This window comes from Cervus canadensis, chromosome 28, assembly GCF_019320065.1.
Source record: "Cervus canadensis isolate Bull #8, Minnesota chromosome 28, ASM1932006v1, whole genome shotgun sequence".
In the NCBI taxonomy this organism is placed as follows: domain Eukaryota; kingdom Metazoa; phylum Chordata; class Mammalia; order Artiodactyla; family Cervidae; genus Cervus; species Cervus canadensis.
The window spans coordinates 29,275,452-29,281,847 of record NC_057413.1 but is presented as its reverse complement, the minus strand read 5'-3'; positions in this window follow the sequence as shown (position 1 = coordinate 29,281,847).

Here is a 6,396-nt window from a genome sequence, read left to right as displayed (position 1 = left end):
ATAATTGAGTTTGCTGCCCAATACCAGTGTCCTGCCAACAATGCACTCAGATAAAATTGGCATTTTGACTGCTCACAAACACGTTGTGGTCTCACTCCTCTTTTTCCCTTCCACAACAATTTTGTGGTTCGGAAATTCAAGTCTTAGAAAAATGCCCAGAAGTCCTGATCCAAGGCTGCAGGCTTCAAGTTCAGCAGGCACTGGTTGAAGACATGCCTATCCTCATTGAGGGCAGATGAGTAATGGATGATTTACTTCTATGCTTAGTTGTTTTCAAGATTTAAAGGAATGAATTAACTCCTTATCTTCAGTTCAGTTCAGTTGCGCAGTGGTGTCTGCCTCTTTGCAATCCCATGGACTGCAGCACGCCAGGCCTCCCTGTCCATCACCAACTCCCGGAGTTTACTCAAACTCATGTCCATTGAGTCGGTGATGCCATCCAACCATCTTATCCTCTGTTGTCCCCTTCTCCTCCCACCTTCAATCTTTCTCAGCATCAGGGTCTTTTCCAATGAGTCAGTTCTTCACACCAGGTACCCAAAGTATTGGAGTTTCAGCTTCAGCATCAGTTCTTCCAATGAATAGTCAGGACTGATTTCCTTTAGGATGGACTGGTTGGATCTCTTTGCTGTCCAAGGAACTCTCAAGAGTCTTGTTCAAAGACACAGTTCAAAAGCATCAATTCTTCGACCCTCAGTTTTCTTTATAGTTCAACTCTCACATCCATACATGAATACTGGAAAAACCATAGCTTTGACTAGAAGGTTAAGATCCATCACACAGTAGCTCTCTGTACCCCAAACAAAGAGGCTTGACATTTCCCATTCTGACCCTTAGACTCCTGTAGGAACAACTGTAACTATGACTGCCACATGTCCTGATGCTGAGAGCCTTTTTTCCTCGGCAATGTAAGAATTCCAAGTGGCCAATACACAGATACCATTTTCTTTCTCTTTGACCACTATTTTAGTTCACGTACCACTAACTAAAAGGATACTGGAATTTAGAAGTTTTTCTAGACTGCTTTACTCTGGTGGTGACGTTGAGTCACAGGTAACCGCTGACAGCCGCCCTTCTGAACATTCATGAAATCCACCCGTGGATCTCTGTTTTCCGCTACTACAGTCATATTTTCACTTGTGTGCACGTGCGCTAAGTCTCTTCAGTCGTGTCCGATTCCGTGCATCCCTATGGTCTGTAGCCCGCCAGGCTCCTCTGTCCATGGGATTCTCCAGATGAGAATCCTGGAGTGGGCTGCCACGCCCTCCTCCAGGAATCTTCCCAACCCAGGGATCGAACCCATGTCTCTTATATCTCCTGCATTGGCAGGCAGGCTCTTTAACACTAGTACCACCCGGGAAGCCATTTTCATTTGTATCTTGCTTTAATTACTAATTTAACATTTCAAATACTTGTAGCCACAAAATAGCTGCTCAACTTTTAATAAGTAAAATTGCTTAGAACTTTGGTTCTTTTAAAAAAAATTTTATTGATTTATTTTTGGCCACACTGGGTTTTCCTTGCTGCTTACAGCTTTCTCTAGTTTCAGGGAATGGGGACTCCTCTTCATTGGGGTGCATGAACTTCTTAATGCTGAACTTCTCTTGTTGTGGAGCACAGACTCCAGGTTGGTGAGTTTCGGTAGTTGTGACACAGGGGCCTAGCTGCCTAGCATGTGGAATCTTCCTGGACTAGGTGTGGAACCCATGTCCACCGCATTGGAAGGCAGATTCTTACCAGGGAAGTCCTGGTTCTTTTTTAAGTGCAAAGTAACACATTGTTATCTAGGGATAATCTATAATTGCTGTGAATAGCCTATTTTTCATTCTTGGAGATACCATACCTGTAATTATTGTTTGTTCCCATAGATGATGACAGATTAAGAGCAGCTTGAGTGTTGCAGTGATAGATACTGTCAGTAAGCATGTATTGAGACATGATGTCTCTCTTGGTTATTGCTATATTTCCAAAGCTTAACACACAGGATCAGTTACCTAGGTGGCAGTGTAACTATTTGTAGAGTGAATAAATATTGACCTAGAGGCTTAGGGAGTGCAGAGAGAAGGACACATCATGGTCTTTTATCAGAAACTTATAGTGTTGAGGAAAAGATACACATATATGAACATTACCAAGTGGTATAGTTTGGTGTCAAGTAATTGGAACAAAGAATAAATATTGTAATTGGGACTTCTGTGCCTTGAGATTATCTGGATAAAGACAGATGGTAGAAGGGACATCTGAATTGCTTTGAAAAATACATATCTCCAGCAATCCCATTGCTGGGCATACACACCGAGGAAACCAGAATTGAAAGAGAAACATGTACCCCAGTGTTCAACACGGCACTATATAGTAGCCAGGACATGGAAGCAACCTAGATGTCCATCAGCAGATGAATGGATAAGAAAGCTGTGATACATATACACAACGGAATATTACTCAGCCATTAAAAAGAATTTGAATTGGTTGAATCGGTTCTAATGAGGTGGATGAAACCAAGCCTATTATACAGAGTGAAGTAAGTCAGAAAGAAAAACACCAATACAGTATACTAACGCATATATATGGAATTTAGAAAGATGGTAATGATAACCCTGTATGCAAGACAGCAAGAGAGACACAGATGTATTGAACAGTCTTTTGGACTCTGTGGGAGAGGGCGAGGGCGGGATGATATGGGAGAATGGCATTGAAACATGTAAATTATCATATGTGAAACGAATCACCAGTCCAGGTTCAATGCATGATACAGGATGTGAGGGCTGGTGAACTGGGATGATCCAGAGGGATGGGATGGGGAGGGAGTTGGGAGGGGGGTTCAGGATGGGGAACACAGGTACACCCATGGCGGATTCAAGTCAATGTATGGCAAAACTGATACAATGTTGTAAAGTAAAATAAATAAATAAATTAAATTTAAAAATATTTTTTAAAACAAAACAAAAAATAACCTCCTTCAGAGTCTGGCTAAATAGTGATGTGGTAGACTTTGCAAAATTTCAAATTTAAACATTTCTTTATTACAAGACTCCTTGGAGACTTTGTTTATCTGTTTAATTATTTTTAAAGAGAGGAATTTGCTATACTTGACTGTGTGATCCTCCATTTTATTCAGTCTCCAGTTTACTCTAACTCAATAAATGTTTCCAGTAACACACACACACATACACACAAAAGATAATATATATCACTTGATCAGAAAGAAGAAGAGTTTGTAACACTTGGTTGGAAGAACAGAAATTTAAATATGCATCAAAAGGCATATTTATCAGAACGATAGGCTGTTGAAAATATTGGGGGAAGTGAAAGTCACTCAGTCGTGTAAGACTCTTTGTGACCTCATGGCCTATACAGTCCATGGAATTCTCCAGGTCAGAATACTGGAGTGGGTAGCCTTTCCCTTCTCCAGGGGATCTTCCCAACCCAGGGATCGAACCCATGTCTCCCACATGGCAGGTGGATTCTTTATCAGCTGAGCCACAAGGGAAGCCCAAGGATACTGGAGTGGGTAACCTATCCTTCCTCCAGTGGATCTTCCTGACCCAGAAATCAACCCGGGGTCTCCTGCATTGCAGGCAGATTCTTTACCAACTGAGCTATCAGGAAAGCCCTATGTTGGGGGAACTGTAGAGCAGTCTAAAGAGAGTACCTTCTCTGCATAACACAGGAAAGCTGATGTTTAGAGATGGGGGAAATTATATGATTGAATATTATTACATGAAAGCTACCTGGTATCACTGTGCCAGGCGATTTACAGAGCTGAGAAATTGGTGACAGGGAAAACAGGAGTGTGGTGACAATTTCTCTTTTTAAAGCAGTAGAATAGAACAAAAGGTTGGGATGTGAGGAGATAATAAAGCCATGTTGATGATTAATTTGGTGTAGGGGCAAATACAGAACAGAATAGAGCTTTCCAGTGGTAAGTCTCGACTTGTTAGAGAGCAGATAGAAAGCTCATCTCTGCTACTTGAGAGAGACAGTACAGAGCACTTCTAAACATTCCCGTGAAACCATAAGTTAGCAGCTTTGAAGGGAACAGTGTTAAAAGTGCCTGAGAGTTGAGAGGACTCAGTTCTTGCATGGATTCTGATGAGAAAGCTACTGCAATTCTTATTCTGTTCCTTTCCATGTAAGAGGCTCTCCCTCTCATTATCATGTGACCTTGCTAAACTCCCTTATTAATTTTTTTTAATATATTCCTGTGGATCTTTACAAAAAATATTATTTTAATGTGCAAAGAAAGTCAGTTTCTACCTTTCTAATCCACATGCCTTTCGTTTCTTCCCTTTATTACATTAGCTGTAAACTTAAAATGTGGACAAAGTGGGGCGAGCTGCTCTATTCTAATCCTCGCTCTATTATTGACGGTAGATCTCAGATTGAAAAGCACTCTAATGGTGTTTTCACCCATAAAATGATATAATGAGAAAGCATTCATTACTCAGTATAAAGTTAGAGGACTTTGTAAGGTGTTCCTCTTTAAAGTGAGGGAGTTACCTTCTTATTGTTGGCTTTCTGAAAATTGTTTTCATTAAAGGTTGCTGAATTTTGTCAAGTGTATTTGGGGCATCTTTTGTGATGATCGTATGATGTATTTATTTTCTTAATGTGGTATGTCACATTGACTTCTAAATGTTGAAACAACTTTTTATTCCTGGGATAACCTCATTTTCTCATGTTGAATAATCTTATATGTTACACCTATCTTCATGAAGAATAGTAGACTGCAGGTTTCTTTTCTTGTGTGTCTTTGTCTGGCTTTGGCATAGGATAATAATAACCTGAGTTGGGAATATTTCTCTTGGTTTCTGTCATGATTTAAATAAACCTATCTTGAAATTGTACAGTATACATGGTAGACACACATGGAGGTATAATATACATCTATAATCTAGTGTAATTTAACTTAATTCATTTAGTCAATAATCTCTTAACTCATTTCTTGCTACTACTCTGGTCCTCTTACAAGATGCATTTCATCATCTCACTATCTTCTTCAGTATACTCCCATGACCTGCCATCTGATAATAATATATCAATTATTTACTTGCCCCAGAAGGCACCCCTTGACTAAGTTTCTATCTCTGACCCCCTTTTTATTTTTCGTTTAATTTTGGCCACCCTGTGCAACATGTGCGATCTTAGTCCCCTGACCAGGGATTGAACCCATGCCCCTTGCAGTGGAACTGTACAGTCTTAATTACTGGCCTGCCAGGGAAGTCCTCTGACCCCCTTTTTTTAAAATTTTTTATTAGTTGGAGGCTAATTACTTCACAACATTTCAGTGGGTTTTGTCATACATTGATATGAATCAGCCATAGAGTTACACGTATTCCCCATCCCGATCCCCCCTCCCACCTCCACCTGATTCCTCTGGGTCTTCCCAGTGCACCAGGCCCGAGCACTTGTCTCATGCATCCCACCTGGGCTGGTGATCTGACCCCCTTTTTAAAATAATATTTACCTTGTCATTCTTCTCTAGCTATTCTAGACTCCTTGCCTTTTCTCAAATATGCCAAGTTTTTTCCTCAGTCAACAACTTTGTACTTACCATTCTCCTTGATTGAAAGTTTTAGTCAATCATTTTATTGGTTGTTCTCTCACTTCTATTACTTTTTCAACACACTGCTATCATCTCAGAGAGGAGTTACCTGACTATTCTATTTAAATACACATTTCCCCCTAGAGCCAATCCTCATGATACTCTATTCTCTTGCCCATTTTAGTTCATGGCACTTATCACTTCCAACAGTATATTAAATATTTAATTGCAAAATAGTTTTCTGTCTCTCTCCCTTATTTGAATGTGAAATCCATGAAGTTTAGAACTTAATCGGTCTTGTTTATCACTTTGTTTCAAAGTACCTTATTAAATACCTGAACCATAACTGTTTCAACAAATATTTGTTGAACACCAGAATTAATTATGACGCGTTCTGTTGACTACTATGAAAAATGCATGGAGTTATGTGAGAAAATGAGGGGCGTTCCTCAGATTATTTACACCAAGGAATCTCTTGGATGAAATGACATTTCATAGGAAGGAGCTCTTCTGGCAAATAATCAAATGGTGACTTTTAGACAAAGCTAATAGGATATAAAGTGTCCTAAGGTCAGAAAGATCTTGAGATGCTTAAGAGAATTTAATGAGACCATTGTACTTGGAGCATAAGAAATAAGGTGGAGAGCGGAATGAATTAACGTTAGAAAGCAAGTATAAAGAAGATTGTTCAGCTTCTTACAGATCAGTTTAAGAGTATGAATATTTTCCTAAGTATTTGAGATGTCTATAAAAAGGTTTTGAAAGTTGATTAATCTGGAAGTCTGTCACTTTAGAGATAAAGAAATGTGCAGCCCAGCAGCATCAGGGGGCTGCCTTAGTGACCTTGAGGC